This window comes from Macrotis lagotis, chromosome 2 (assembly GCF_037893015.1).
Source record: "Macrotis lagotis isolate mMagLag1 chromosome 2, bilby.v1.9.chrom.fasta, whole genome shotgun sequence".
NCBI lineage: Eukaryota > Metazoa > Chordata > Mammalia > Peramelemorphia > Peramelidae > Macrotis > Macrotis lagotis.
The window spans coordinates 281,790,433-281,802,743 of record NC_133659.1 but is presented as its reverse complement, the minus strand read 5'-3'; the positions used below and the strand labels follow the sequence as shown (position 1 = coordinate 281,802,743).

At 34.7% G+C, this 12,311-nt stretch overlaps 1 protein-coding gene and 1 long non-coding RNA gene across 10 annotated transcripts in view; one reads left to right on the top strand and one right to left on the bottom strand.

The window, feature by feature from the left end:
• The window catches only part of TAFA2 (TAFA chemokine like family member 2), a 615,297-nt gene that overhangs the window by 277,201 nt on the left and 325,785 nt on the right, over nt 1-12,311 (bottom strand). For all 7 annotated transcript variants that reach the window (XR_012476194.1, XR_012476199.1, XR_012476196.1 and 4 more), the window contains exon 2: nt 8,938-9,144. The gene's annotated coding sequence lies outside the window, so the exon portion shown is untranslated. The remainder of the gene's footprint in view (nt 1-8,937; nt 9,145-12,311) is intronic.
• Nucleotides 1-12,311, top strand: part of LOC141515015 (uncharacterized) — a 139,928-nt gene that overhangs the window by 83,238 nt on the left and 44,379 nt on the right. The gene's annotated exons all lie outside the window — the stretch shown is intronic.

Genomic DNA, 12,311 nt, shown 5'->3' with positions numbered 1-12,311 from the left:
CTTAATAATCACCTAGCTGTGTGGCCTTGGGCAAGCCACTTAACCCCATTTGCCTTGAAAAAAAAACAACCTAAAAAATTATAATTAACAGGGATAAAATCCTATTTTTGAGTGCATTAATAAACTATAGTGATCCAAAGTAAGGAAGAAATGTAGCATTATATTTCATGTGAAAAAAAATCGAGTGATCTTATTAGACTTCAGTTTCAATATGAGTCAATTGTTCAATGGAACAACCAAAAGTGACCAGACCACATTAATAAATGCATGACCAAATAGAAGTAATGACCAAAACAATAACAATTATAATATACTCATATTCGCCATTATGGAACACATGGAATGTTATGTGCCTCAAATTTAGAATCATTATTAAAGAGGGGAGAGATTGGGAAAGCTAAGTAGTGCAGTATATAGCAAACCAGCCCTGGAGTCAGGAGGACCTGGGTTCAAATCTGACCTGAGACACTTGATAATCACCTAGCTGTGTGACCTTGTGAAAATTAAAAAAAAAAAAACAGAGGGAGGAGTTTTTAGAGCTTCCTAAATCTAATGTCTTCATTTTATTGATGAGAAAGAATAACCTCTTCATTGGGGAAATAATAGGCAAAAACATTACCTGAGAAGTTGTAAACTAGAGAATACTTTTTTTTAGGTTTTTGCAAGGCAAATGGGGTTAAGTGGCTTGCCCAAGGCCACACAGCTAGGTGATTATTAAGTGTCTGAGGCCAGATTTGAACCCAGGTCCTCCTGACTCCAAGGCTGATGCTCTATCCAGTGTGCCACCTAACCGCCCCATGAGAATATTTTTCTTTAAAAAAATCTTGCCAATTTCTGTCATTCAAGATATCATTTTGCCATGGTCTCAATATTTCAATCAATGCAATGAGTATTTATAACTATAGACTCAGTTTCAAAACTCGGATGAATTTTATCATATTTGGCTTTTTAAGACTACAGAAAATTCCATTAAGTTCACTTTTTCATTTTTTAAGCAACCACATTTTTTCTTCACCAAAGTTTCAAGTAGTTGTTTAATTCTATAAAATGGTAAGTGCCCAGAAGAATGCAAATGAGGAAAACTGTTGGTTACATAAAAACATACACACAGAGACACACACACACCAAGAGGGGGAGAGAGAGAGAGAGAGAGAGAGAGAGAGAGAGAGAGAGAGAGAGAGAGAGAGAGACTAGCACTGCTTCTGCTTATACACTAAATCCACAGAAAGTATAAGTGACATTTCTGTTCCTGCCAAATCTCTCAGCAAGAGACTGAAGATTTTCTCTCAGTGAAGCAGCCAAATGCTGACCTGTTATTGGAAAATATAAGAACCCAGTTACTGAACTAAAGTTGTTATATAGGTCTTCGATATAATATCATTATAATACTAGAAATTTCATTTTAAATAAGAATACCCCACCATAGGACCTGAATACAAGTATAAAAATATACATATTATTTTCTGTGCCCTATTTGGCTAGTTCTATCAGAAATGCCTCCTAATCAAGCCATGTACCCTTTGAAAACCTGTTCAAAATGCTTTGACAGGACAAATTTTAAGACCATTCTCTCCAACTCTAGCAACAACTTTATACATTTGCCCAGCTATAATCAGCCATATGTAATAGCCCTCATTTATGTGGTGCATTTACTTTTCAAAACACTTGACTGTGGTTATCCCCATAACAACTAAGTAGGCACAGCAGGGACCTTAAAGATCATCTAGGCCAGACTTTTTTCGGATAAGGAAAGTGAAACACAGGTTACTGAAAGGATTTTCCCAAGATCATATATTAGTGAGTGAAGAAAGAAGAGGAGAAGGAGGGTGGGAATGGGGAGAAAAAAGGAATATGGGGAAGAAAGGAAGAGAAAAGGGAGAAGGAGGAAAAGGAGAAGGAATGGGAGAAGGAAGAGAACTAACTTTATAAGGCACTGTGCTAATTACTTTACAAATTTACAAAAATATCATCTCATTTGATAATGAATCCGAGGGAAGTAGCTGCTATTATTACTCCCCTCTTACAGATGGGAAACCTGGGGCAAATAGAGGCTATGACTTGTCTAGGTCATACAGATAAGTACCTGAGGTTGGATTTGAACTCAGGTCTTCCTGACTCCAGTTCAGATTCTATTATGCTACCTCCCTGCCTATATAAAAAAAATATTTAATCCCTAACTCTAAGATGTTTACAAGGAAAACCAAAATCCCTACTGAATTAAGTCTACTCTTCTTCCTAGTTTTCAAGTATCTTCATATTCTGGTCCTGTGCTACCTGTCCTACCTAACTTCTTACTACCATTCACTCTGGTCAAGTGAATCTCACCTACAGATCTTGAGCACCCATCCTCACTCCTCCCTCCGCTTACACTCATATTTCTCCTTATCAAGAATGGCCTCTGGTACAATGGATAGAGCACTGGTCCTGGAATCAGGAAGATGTGAATTCAAATCCAATCTCAAACATCTAGCTGTGTGACCTTGGACAAGTCACTTAACCCCATTGCCTTGCCAAAAGAAAAAGAATGACCTCACCACTTTTCTATATACTTTCAAAACTTATTACACCTATCAATTTAAGTGCTAACTCCTCAAAGAAACCCCTTTTGCTCTAGGTCATCCTAGTCTCATCTAAACTCCTATATCATTCACCATGCATTTTTCACATAGATATCCTATAATATTCTATAATCATGTACTATGTGATATCTTCCTGGTTTCTAGATTGTAGCAACCTAAAAAACTGACCACCAGGGTCAATATCATTATTTCTCATCCACCCTTTCCTAACAACACTTAGGAGAGAACTTTGTAAATTTAGACTGCTCTAGTTATACTGCAATTCTATTCAACAAGGATTTATTAAATACTTATTATTAATAGAGAGCACTAATTAGTAATGATAGCAGTTAAGCAGTACAGTGGATAGTGTTTTTTGAATTCTAAAAGTTTTAAGTTCAAATCTAGTCTAAGACAATTACCAGCCATATAACCCTAGGCAAATTATTTGACTGCTATCTGCCTCAGTTTCCTCATCTGTAAAATGAGAATAATAACACCTACCTCCCAGAGTTTTGTGAGAATCAAATGAGATAACATCTATAAAGCATTTTAAAAATTGTAAAGGACTTATATAAATGCTCATTGTGTACTATGTAAAAAGCACAGAAAAATGACAAAGGGCAGTTTGCTATAGTAGGGAGAAAATGGACTAAAGGATGAGAAACCAGAATTTAATTTCCAATTTCATTGGTTACTTTACTAGTTATCTTTGTAACTTTTGGTAAGTTGTCTTATCTTCCTGTGTCTTAATTTTCTCATTTGTAAAAATGAAAAATATAGACAAGATGTCATCTCTTGTTCCTTCCAATTCTGAGATATGATGGTTTCCATGGTGCTGGAAGATTTAAAATAGTTTTTATAGTAATGAAGACCCTTCTTCACTTCAAATCCATCAACTCGACTCTCTTCTGACTTTCTCTGTCTTCTCATATCCTTTAACTTGCCCCTTGAAAAAATTTTGTTGAATTGAATGGAAATACAACCCATAAGTCTGCATGTTAAAATGACTAGAAAGTGGACATATTTTGAGTACAATATATGAATAGTAGTGACTATAATTCTCCAATTTGTTTTCCCTGCTTATATTTTTTTCCATCTGAGGAAAAATCTCTATTGACTGAGACAGTGAGAAGAGACCTCACACAGCTGTTGATTCTGTACAATTTATTATTCCATAATTTAAAACAGGTATTCAGGAAGTACATAAATCAGTGGTGGTTTTAACTGCAACTCATTCAAAAACGAGAACCCAAATGCAACTGTTGTGAAATTACCATATCAGGCAACTCATCAAAAATTAAACTCCACAAAATTCTGCCTTCGAGGCACTCAGCCAACTTGTGGATGGAGATAGTAAATGTGGGATTAAATTCCTTTCACTGTCCCGTTTTAGCTACCTAATAACCAATCCAGTGGGTTTCTTTGGCCACACAACCTGTCTTTCCAATGTTTTCTTCCATGCTCTTCCTATAGTATTACTCTAGTCTAGTCGATCAAGATTATGAATTTAAGCAAATAAGCCTTGATTTTTTTTTCCTCTCTGTGGGCCCATATGGTCCCACCTCCCTTGGTATGGAAAAAGCTTTGTGGTTTATCATCTTAGATCCTGGGTTTAAAGCCTTACTATCTCTCTGCCCTTTGGCAAATCACTTCATTTTTCTGAGCATCTGATGTTACAAAATGCTTCTTCCTATCATATTCCTTTGAATTGATTTATGCAAATAAGTAATGATGTTAGTAAGTCAATAAGCATTAATTAAACTTATTGTTACATTCTGAGGATACAAGGAAAGGAAAAGACAATCCCTGACTTTTAGAACTTTGCTACATATAGGATAAATAGGAAATAATAAACTGGAGGAAGGCACTAATATTTAGAAGGAATGGCAAAAACTTCTTGAAGGTGAGATTTTTAGTTGGGATTGAAGGATACCAGAGAAGCCAGGAGGTGGAAAGAAGGAGGTGAAGTATCCCAGTAGGACTAAACTCCTTATAAGAATCCTGAGTACCTCACATAAAAGGTACTTAATTAAATGCTTTCTAAATTGAATTTGATGAATCACACTTCCAAAATTATGGAATTGGACTAAAATAATTTCCAAGGTGCCTTCTAACTGTAAATACTTTGATGCCATTTTCTTCCTTACACAATTCCTACTCTTCCTTCTGGGTCCACCTTAAGACATATCTTCTGAGAAGCTATCTCTGAAGGGCTTTTTCCCTCTTTGGAAATTCAGAAAGACTGGCCAGTCTCTGGTTCAGGAGTATTTGGGTTCAAGTCCAGGAAATGTGCACCCCTGGACAAATCACTAAAACTGGGCAATTCCCCCAGACATTCTAAGTTGTAAAGCAATGACTGCTTTCCATTAGTAGGGGAACTTCTCTTACATAAAGTTGGATGGTTAGTTTCCCTGCCTCAAATCTCTCCCACTTCAGTTCGTCTGCCCCTCAACTGACAAATTAATCTTCCTAAAATGCAGAGCTAACCCTGTTACTCCCCTACTCATTAAATTCCAATGACTCCCTATCACCTTCAGAATTAAACATCAAAACTTTTTTTTTGGCATTCACATCTCTTCACAACCTGACCCTCTCCTTACATTTACTGTTTGCTTTCTCCTTTTTCTCTCCAACATTAATTGCATTTAGTTTCTTTGATGTACCTTGCACAAAACAATCCTCCAGACTCCAAGCAATTTCACTGGCTGCCTATGCCTCAAATACTCTCCTACCTCATCTCTGCCACTTAACTTCCCTGGCTTCCTTCAAATTCTGGCTACAAACTCAGGTTCTGAGATTCTCCTTTCCCTTATTGCTAGTGCCTTACCTCTACCACTTATCTCCAATTAAGGGACAAGAAAAAGGAAGTGAAAGGAATAAATATTTATTGAGTACCTACTATTTACTAAACATTGAGCTAAGTATTTTTACAGATGTTATCTGATTTGTTCCTCACAAATTTGGTGCTATTATTATCTTCATTTTACAATTGAGGAACCTGAGGCAAACAGACACTAAATGACTTGCCTAGCTAGTAAATATCCCAGGATTTGAACTCAGGTGTTCCAGTTCTGGGTCCAGTGGTCTATAATATAATCTATTAATTATAGAGATGCCTCTATAATTGCTGCCTCTAATCTTACACTTCACTTGTACACTACAAATAATGTTGTCTCTTTCATTACAATGTCAGCTCCTGGAGACCAGGGATGATCTTTTGCTTTTCTCTGCATCTCCAGAGTTTAACACAATACTTAGCACATGTGAATTTAATAAATGCTTCAATAAATGAATATTTGAGAAGCATCATGATGTGGTAGGTAGAAAGCTGGCCTTAAAGTCAGGACAGCCTGGGTTGAAAAGTCATCTCTGAAGCATTCTAGTTATGTTTCCATGGACTTGTGACTCATCCCCTTTGGTGTTTTGATCAGGGTATTAAAATCCAGTTAATCTATACATGAGCTACTTAGTTTTAAAATGTAATATTGATGTTTTACTGTATTTATATTTATTTTAATTATTTAGCCTATAAATATTTATTAAATTTTCCTTATTACATTTTAATTTAGCTCACACCATGCCTGAGAGAGTTGTGAACCACATGACCCAGTAGCTGATCCTCTAAGGAATTTGACCTCCAAAGTGTTAGTCTGCATTAGTAGGAGTTTCTGCTTCCAATAAAATCACAGAACCAGTCTCAATCATATTAATAAAGTTTAGGAGGCAATGTGCCTTGACAGATTTCAGAACCCTACGGCTAACAACCTGATGTAGATGTGTCTGGTATGCTAGCCTTTTGGTATTTTATCAACTGCAGACAGTCATCAACTTGAAAGTGGGTTGTGTTCCAAAACTTAATTTATTTGTAGGTTGTTTTGAATTCAGAAAACATTCTCCCATAGAAACAATACTGACTCATTATAAATGTTACCTAATCATGAAAGCAATATGACATATTTTTGGAACACTTAAAGGTCTATGAACTATTTTCATGATAATTACATGGTAATAGTATTATTCCCATTTTTCAGATAAGGAAATCAAGGCACAGAAATTTACCTCATCATTCTCAGGCTTACTGGCTGTCTCGGTGATTTTTAAATTTCTGTCCTCTCCATTTTTTCCTTATTTTTTCTTTCTTTCTCAAGTAGTCTTAAATAGAGGTATGCCTTCCTTTCTGCAATATTTTCTTAAAATCTAACGTGGATTAGTTTCAAATCCTACCTCAAACACTTCCCAGATGTGTGGCCCCAGACAAGTCATTTAATTTCTTTCAGTCTTAGAATAAAGATAATAGCAACTGCCTTGCAAAATTATTGTGAGGATCAAATTAGAAATAGAAATGCTTTATCAACCTTATGACATTTTACAAATGTTATCTTCCACCTGCTGCTAGTCCCTTTCATCTAACATTGTCTTCCATTTATGAGGATGACATCTTGAACATACATATTTAAATGTTGTGTTCCGTAATAAAATTACTTTCTTGAAGTGAGAATTAAAAGGGTTTTTGCCTTTTTGGAGGGGGGGTTAGAGAGGTATCTGACTGTAATGAGTACTTAGTAGGTGCCTGTTGATTGAGTTTTTTTTAATTTAATGAATTTTTGTAAAATAAAGCTCATTCTAAATGCATAGGGAAGTTCATCATTTAAAGCAGGGGATGATCCTGGAAATCATGTGGTCTGGTAATGCCAAGGCAACTACAGGTAGGACTCAAAATTCAATAAATCCAGAATTTTTTTTAGGGGTGAATTAACTAAATGTTTGACCAAGTTTAGCAGATTAATTTTTAAATTTTGGCTCCTATCAGAAAAAAAAAATTTCCACATCCCTTATTTAAGGAATATTTTGTATATTTTCAAAATAACCTTCTGCAAAGAGTTGCCCTGAGATTGAAATGACTTGCTGAGTAAATGAGCACAACCATAGTTCATTCATTATATCTAGTTTGGGAGACTGAAGGAAAGGGTGGGAGAGAAGAGATATTAGACTGCCAACCAAACTGAAGGTTTTACAGAATCATTGTGCTGAACTCATCGTATGCCTATGATAAAGTCATCCAGTGTCATGCCAGGAAACTCAATCACTTCAATTTGAAATGTCTTAGGAAGATTATGAAGTTCCCCAGGGAGGATAAGGCACGAGATACTTAGGTCTTTCCTGAAGTTGAACTGCCAAGTTCAAACTCTACTCTAGAGAGCACATTTCCAATTGGTTGGCCTTGTTGTTCTAATGCCAATCATATGCTTGCCTAAAAGACTATTTTACAAAGAACTTATGCAAGGAAAGTGCTTATGTGGTAAGAAGAAGAAATACAAGGATACTCTCAAGATTTCTCTAAAGAACTTCAGAATTGATTGCATAATATGATAGATACTGGCACAGGACCCAGTATGGTATGCCCACATTAAGCAAGTTCTAGGTACTCTTAAGAGCAAAGTGGAATTGCAGTAGCTCAAAAGAAGCATGAGTTGCACAAATATTCACATAGGCTATCTGTGCCTGACCATGGTATAGCATTCCAAATTTATATTGATCTGATCAATCATAGTTGGACACAATGCAGCTTGACTTTAACATAGTGATGTCATTTTGGTCCTCTTCAAGAATGGGAAAAAAATGACAAAAGCAAGCAACCAACCAATATTCAATAAATTCTATACTTCAGATCCACCCACCAGGGCCATCTTGCCATTTGCCCTGAAAACACATGCATACCTCTCTCCCCTAGCCCTTTTGATCCCTTGCCCAGGGAATAGTGAGAAATGAAAGTTATCATTTCTATTGGAAAGGACACAACTATAGATTGTCCTTTATCTCTATTCACGATTCCTGTGACACCATCCTTCACCAATCCAGATCAAAACTTTCTTCTACGGTTGATAACCTTGCTTGTGTTATTAACTTTTGCTATTAGAATTCAAGTTTCTTTAGGGCAGGGACTGTCTCACTTTAATATTTGTATTTAAAGCACCTAGCACAGGGCCATAACATCACTGTTGGGGTTTTTTTTTAATAATTAATTCCTTCCTTTCTTTGAAGTTATCTCTTAGCTTATTGATTTGCCAAGTCACAAAACTTTCAAAAGCATGTTTTCTTAAAATAAAGTACACATATTTCATCTTTCTCTACTAAAACAGACTCTGAGAGGAAATTTTGTACTATATCTCTTATTCAAATTAGTTTCTAATAAGGTTTATAATCCAAGATCCTCCCTATGACAAGAAGATGGACTAATTTTGATTGCTGCCTTCCAATCTGAAGATTATGTACATACTAAATAATAACATTATCATCATTATTAATAGCAACAACAACTTTTAAAGACTTTATGCATGAAGGACATAAGACATTCACATGCTTTTTTTTTCCTTACCTTTAGTCGATGGGCATAAAGAGACAGGGCTGTGAAACATGCCCTCTGCTGGTAGAAAGAGGAGAACTTGGTGGACTTCTTTAACCACAGAAATCCAATGTGTTAAGTATTGTGATTTTCCAAGAAGGAGCTATTTTCCAAGCACCTTTGAGACGTTAGGACCTGAGATGCTGCTCTTCTTAAATATCCACTTTCACAATGTCGGCTCTTAAAAATAGAAAGAGAAAATAATTTTTAAAAATCTTAGTTTACCAGTTCTAGAAAAATGAGATGGCTTATGCTTATTTAGGGATCTTGGAGAATTGAGGCATTAAACTAACTGGGGGTAAGGGGTACAGTGGATGCAGAGCTGTCTTCATAGGCAAGAATACCTAAGTTCAAAGTTTATTTTTTAACACATATTAGCCATATAATATGGATAAGTCATTCTCAGAGACTTGGACAAGTCTCTAAGACTATAAATACCAGAGGAGTTACTAATATGCATTGGTAAAATATGTTTCCTTAAAGAAATGTTCATTGGGCCAATAAAATCACAGGTATGACTAAAAAATAACCACAGGAGGTAAATAAGGCTAGCAAGAGGAAAGATTACTATAATTGCCTATTTAGTGGTCTTCCTATGGCCTGTACACTCTATCAAATGCATTGCATTCTGCATATATTTACTAAGATGACTTCACAAATACCATTTTCCTCATTACATTTTCCTATCCAAGTATTTATAGTGGTTACTATTAAGAATAGGTATCTAAACAAGTCAGCCAATTTAAATTGCTTTGGAAACCTTAAATTACTATGTAAATGTCAGCTATAAGCAACCATAATAGTGGAATGGATCATAACAGTGGTGGCTGTTGTAAAAAAAATCTATTATTTAATAGGACTGATAATATAGTACTTAATAGTAATAATAGGAGGAATTGGTAATTCACAGTAATTAATAGTTTCTATTAATTAGTAATTAGTAGTAAGTACAATTAATAAGAAGTACTGGTAGTGCTTAGCAACTTATACTTGTAGTTATTTGTACTAAAACTAGTAGTAGTATAGTTAGTAATCCCATAATCCCTGGTTCAGACCAAAATTTAAAATTTAAAAAAAATCTATAAACATTAGACATAAAAGATTCTAAGACTTTTTGAGTTTTTTTTTTGGGGGGGGGGGGGATGTGAGAATTACCTTTTGTTTTTTTATAATGACCTCTAATTGAAAGGAATAGCACTATATACTTTGAACCCTACTCTCGGGTTTTTTGGATTTTTAATTTACAGAAATCTAAATATAAATGCTGATAATTTACTATTTTCTTAGTACCCTTATAAGCTAGAGACCAAGTCCTTCAACTAGCATTCAAATATTTTCTCCTCCAAATCTAGTCATGTACATATACATATACATATACATATATATATATATATGTATATATATATATTTTTTTCAACTTCATCCTGTGTTATATCCCAGAAAATCCTTATTTCATCAGATCTGACTCTTTGGCATTATCCACATTCATATTACTCTGTCTTCCCTGTCTTTACTCATAATCTTACTATTTTCTATTATTTCCTGGAATGTCCTTCAATAGTTCTACCCATCTCTTTTATTTTATCTTCTCCACTGAGAAAATGCTTATCTCATCTTCTTTAAGCACAGAATTTATATTTTATAGTACATACTTGCATTTGTTCTCTAGCTATTTCAGTTATATATGTTTTATCAACTCGAATAAATTCCAAGTTTCTTGAGGAGAGAAATATTTATTTCATTTGAATCAGATATGGAAGTTAGGAAAGTGGTTTGCACAAATTAGATTCCTAAAAATTTTGTTTGTTTGTTTTTGTAAGGCAATGGGGTTGTGACTTGCCAAAGGTCACACAGCTAGGTTATTATTAAGAGTCTGAAGTCGGATTTGAACTCAGGTCCTCCTGAACCCAGGGATGGTGCTCTATCCACTATGTTACTAGCCGGCCCTGATAATTTTTTTTGAATGATTGACTGAAAAGCTTTTTTTTTTTAATTTTCTAGACTAGAAAATTCTTCAATTCTCTAATTGTTCAATTTTCAATTCTCTAATTGTCTATTTATGGAAGGTCTTCTGTACTGACCAATTGGTAGTACTGTGAAATTACTTGCTAAGTCTGGCTGAATATTTAATTTGTGAAATTTAATGTGAAATTTAATCACATCTGTGGAAATGAATGCAAATTTCATTTACTAACAGCCCCAGGTCAAGTCAGGTACACATTCTTATCCAAAGTTGGGGCAAAGTAGACATATGATAAAATAGCAAAATGATTCTTGAATTTGTCAATGGTTCTCTGGAGTGTTCTTAGTGTAATTCTGTCCCTATAACTCTGTTTATTATTTGCCACTGTTTCACTTTCTCTGATAAAGAATTATATCCATTATTTGGAAAGGTTGGATTTTTCACAAAAGGTTTTGAAAAAGATATGTTATAGTCCTTATAAAGTTTCTTGCAAAAATAATAACACCAAACTATGAAAATTACAGTTAGTAGTTTGGCATTTATGAGAGATGAAAAATAAATATTGATAAATTGGGTAAATGTTTAGAAATTAAATTAGGATTGAGGAATATGTCTAAACCCGACCACTACCAGGTGGAGCACCCACAACTCCATTGTTCATGGAAATTAGACATACCAACTATACCAAGATCTACCCTCAGAACCCTATTCTAAGCTACTTCCACTATCATCAATTATGAGACCAGTTGATATAAAAGTACTGAAAAATCTGATTATATATATATAATATATATATTATATATAAAATATATATATTGCCTTATTGTTTGTTTTAATTGAATTATCAGACTGGGAAGGGATAGTGGCAATGGAATGAGCATACTATACATCTAAAGGAGCTTTAGAAACTTGACAGTGTATCTTTTGTTGTCCTTGTGGGCAAGATGAAGAAAAGTCAAGTCATTTCATAATTGACTGAACAATTACATACAAAAAGCATTTATTGCTGGATTGATATTAACCTGGAGATGGATCTCTAGCTATAACATAGGAGTCTACCCTGCTCTTGTCCTACTTAACAATTTTATCAATTTCTCAGACAAAGAGATCAAAGATGAATTTATCAAACTGGCAGAGGAAACAAAGTTGGATGAATAATCAATGTATTTGATGACAGGATCATAATTTAATGGATCTCCACAGACCGGGGAGTGGGGAAGTGGGGAATAAAGTTTATCAGAGACAAAGAAGACTGCATTTAGATATTTTTTCAAAATAATTATCCAAGTACACTTCAGGTAAAAGTTGACTCCACAGAATTTTATGCAAAAAATATTTGGGGTTTTAGTTAAACTAATAATATGACATACTTCAGAACCACTGG